The sequence below is a fragment of the Neomonachus schauinslandi genome, chromosome 15 (genome assembly GCF_002201575.2).
Source record: "Neomonachus schauinslandi chromosome 15, ASM220157v2, whole genome shotgun sequence".
NCBI classification, from domain to species: Eukaryota; Metazoa; Chordata; class Mammalia; order Carnivora; family Phocidae; genus Neomonachus; species Neomonachus schauinslandi.
The window spans coordinates 48185785-48189698 of record NC_058417.1 but is presented as its reverse complement, the minus strand read 5'-3'; the positions used below and the strand labels follow the sequence as shown (position 1 = coordinate 48189698).

Sequence of the window (3914 nt, the reverse complement as noted above, 5' to 3'; positions counted from 1 at the left end):
CTCCACTCCTTAAGATGGAAAGAATGGAAGGGAGACTTTCCTAATTATAGGATGGCATACTGGGGATGATCAGGAGGTCTTATTTAGGTCAGGTTATTCTGAAATCCCTGAAGTCCTAGCACCCATCCCCATCCCTGCCTCTCTCCCTCCCTCCCCCTCCCTCCTTGCCTCCCTTCCTCACCCACCTCATCCAGAGATGATGGAGGTGCAGGGAGGAGAGAGGAGATCCAGGCTTGCAGAATGAGACATCCTTCTACTTTCAAGCTAAGCCGATCGATTCAGATGGACAGAAGTACTCTGATCAATTGTCTTGTAAGGAGAGCGAGATGTTTATCAAAGTCAAATACATTTCCCCCCGCACTGTTCTCCCTTTAGCAGGTATCATGGACTAAAATAAAACAATGTGGGTTTGATTTCGACAGACTTACTTATCTTGAAGAGTGTTCAGATTGCTCATTTTTTCCTTTCTCCCCCCCTTGTGCTGTTCATCAAGCCACCTCCCACTCATCATTTCATAGATTATTTATTTATATCTCAAGTCACTTCAAAAAAGTTGTGGCTTACCAAAAGAAAAAAGTCCAGACAATAAAACCAATAGTATATGAACTCAAATAGGAAAACAGAGTGGAGAAAAATTTAAATGTTAATTCCTGTTGCTCCAAGGGAGGGTAATGCCAGATTGGGAGTGTTCTGCTGGTCAGGATGTGAAAGGAAACATGATACACATCTCTCTCTTGATCAGGGAAAAGGAAACACTGTGGGATTTTTTTGTTTTCTGTTTTTTTGTTTTTTAGAGAAGACTAAACTTTTGTTGGTACTACACTTTGAAATTTCTCCTAGGATACATAGTAGGGGAACAGGATGGACAATATCTGGACAACAGTTTTTGGATCAAATCATAATTTTTTCAAAAAGAAATTCACGTGGCTAGTTGTTATGATGACTTTTGATAGGAGTTAGAAATCCTGATAGTGGAGTTTAGCCCAGAGATGCTGATTCAGCGTGGGCATTTGATCAACTCTTGAAAGCACCTTGTAGAGCAAACTTTGGGAAGCACTGAAGACTCTGACCAGGAATTGAGGCTTCAAGAGGTGATGTGTCTTGCCTGAAATCCCCCCCATGGGTCAGGAATAGATCTGTGATCAGAATCCAGGTCCTGAGCCTTGGTCATATTCTCTCTCTGATGCCCCATGACATCTCCCACAGCTAGGAAATGAGGTGGCTTGATTAGATTATTGTTAGAAGAGTAAATCAACATGCGATTAGGGTGATCATGTAATTTATCATCCAAACCTGGTCACGTTGAGACCACAGGAGGAACTATTTCAGGAGAAGAGATGCCAAGTGACATAAGTGGTCATTCTACAGACCTAAAGGTTTTTCTAGTTTACAGTTCATATCTGCTAACTAACCTAAACAACATAAATATCCATAAACTAGATGATCTTAAAGTTCTAACTTTTAAATAAAACCCAGTTCTCAAGTAAACACACACACACACATACAATCTCACTATAATAGATAAATCATGACCTAACATAATCAAGAAAAAAGGGAGCCCAAATCAACAAAAGAGAGTGGAGAAACATTTAAAAGGATTCTGTAATTATTTCACTAAAACCCATTCCAATAAAGTTGAGAACCTGGGTGATATGGGTGCTTTCCCTGCTGTCTGTCATATAGCAATGCAGTGGCCTCGCTGGGGCTGGGAGCTATAGACCTCATGGCTTTTTGTCAAGTCATTTCCCTGCGGCTCTAGAAATGAAACACAGGCTTGTGTTTGACCTTGAGAATCCCGAGTCTCAGATCTTGGAGGTCTCATTCTGTCAGAGATTGGTTAGGTCTAGCCCCTCCCTTTACAGATGAAGAAATTGAGAACAGGGGAAGGAAGTAACTGCCAAGTTGAGCCTAATTTCATTTCAAGTTTTGTGTTTACTACTACACTCTCTTTAATGATATTAATATTAATAATAGTAACAAGTGGTAGCTATTCATTTGTTTACTCCTTCATCTCCCCTTAATACCCGTATGAGGCAGACAGTCATTACATCATTCCCGTTTTACAGAAACTGAAGCACAGAGGGGTTAAATACCTTGCCCAAAGACACACAGCTAGTTAGTAAATACCAGAGTTGAGACTTGACCCCAAGTAATCTGATTCCAGGGTCTACATACACCCTTACCTCCATTTTCTACTACAAGAGTTCTCATATTATTCTGAGAATACATATATCTCTGATTATGTATATAAGGGAGCCACCAGGCATGGTAATTTTAAAGAAAGTGTCCCAAGAGATGAGAGAAACTATGGTTTACCTGATATTCTCCACGTGTCAGTCACTATTCTAAGTGCTTTTGCATGCATTAGCTCAGTAATCTTAAAACCAAATCGTCCCCCCCCCCAAAAAAAAACACAAAGAGGAGGATGCTCTAACCTCACTGATCAGATGGAGAAAATGAAGTCCAGAAAGTTTCCATAACTTGCTTGAGATGCTAAGCCTAGGGGAAATCCAGGCTTCACAGCCAGCCCACCTGGCAGGTGAGCATCACACTTCACTGCCAGTTACCTGGGCTCTTCATTCTGACCTCAAAGCTCTTGACAGACAGGTGTCATTTCTCACTACTCAGTCGCTTTTCTCCAATTAGATAAGGAACTGACGCTCAGAAAGTTGAAGCAACTTGCTGAGGGCCACACAGTGACTCGGTGGCAGCCTAGCCAGGGATCCAAACCCCACGGTATGCTGTCTTCACTTCCCCAGGTTTTAGGGATGCGGTCCAAGGCTCGCTCTCTGCGACAGATGCTCCCACTCGCGGCGCGCCAGACACAAGCCGGTCTCACCTGAGGCTCCGCGGCGTCCCACCGGGGCCAGACACTGCCCCCTGGCGGCAGGTGGGCGCAAGCGCAGCGCATGCTAATGAGCCCGCGGCGCGGCGCGCTGATTGGCTGGCGCGGATTCCAGCGGCTTTCCCGGGGCGGGGGCCGAGGCCGAGGGAAGGGGCGCCGCCGGCAGCAGCCGCCCCCGCCCCGCGCTCGGGGCCGCCCTCCTCCCCCCGGGACGCCGGGGCGTGTGCGGGGCGCGCGGGCGCCTTCGCCGGGGGTTCCCCTCCTGCGGTTCGCTCGGGTTCTGGTTCGGCGTTCATCGCGGGTCCAGGATGACGATCCGACACCAAGGCCAACAGTACAGGCCGAGGATGGCATTTCTGCAGAAGGTGAGCGCGGTCCGGTGCCCTGGGCCCTGGGAGATGCGCGGGGTCCCAACTCTGGGAAGTGTCCGCGGAGATGCTGGGGAGGCGCGGGGCGTGTGGCCGGGAGGGGAGGGCATCCCTGTGGTCTTCAGTGACTGATGTGTATTGTAATAACATTATCTGTTCAGGTTTCCAAGCTGCCCCGGGGGTCCTGAACAATCAGCAGTGCTTGGGCGGAATGTTGGAAGGTGAAGAGCTTCCTATGCGCTCAGGTGGGTGTGTTCTGAGGGTGTTCTACACCCTTTCTCCCAGCGGTTCCCACTAACTCCCGTGATCCACAGGGTAACCTGCACGTGAATGCCCCCTGTGTGGCCCTCCTGCCTTCCCTGGGCTCACTTCCCCAGCTACCTACTGCTGCTTCCCAGAATCAGTCCTCTCACCAACACTCAGAGGTCCCATAATTATCCCCATTTTACAGGTAAGGAAACAGGTTGTTAAGAACCAAGACTGGAAGAACTGGTGTGGTACAGTGAAGCTGGTCTCATTACAACAGTAAAAACATAAAGTGTGCAGCCTGCAGTGGGTCGGAGTATCCAATTCTGTGTGAGGAGTAGGGGAGGGCACCCCCAGTCCAGAGAGCCTTGAGGCTGAGGCTGAAGGGACTTCTGCCGGAGAAGGGCAGAAAGAAGACCCAGGTGGTGGGGGTGGCGTGTGCCAGAGCAGAGGGG

The 3914-nt window shown here is 48.1% G+C and overlaps 1 long non-coding RNA gene across 1 annotated transcript; it reads left to right on the top strand.

Moving 5' to 3' along the window:
- The first annotated feature begins 3151 nt into the window (after positions 1-3151).
- Positions 3152-3676, top strand: LOC110570417. The gene is made up of 3 exons (XR_002479721.1): positions 3152-3210; positions 3375-3434; positions 3528-3676. It is a non-coding gene; the product is annotated as an uncharacterized LOC110570417 (long non-coding RNA).
- Positions 3677-3914: the final 238 nt, after the last annotated feature.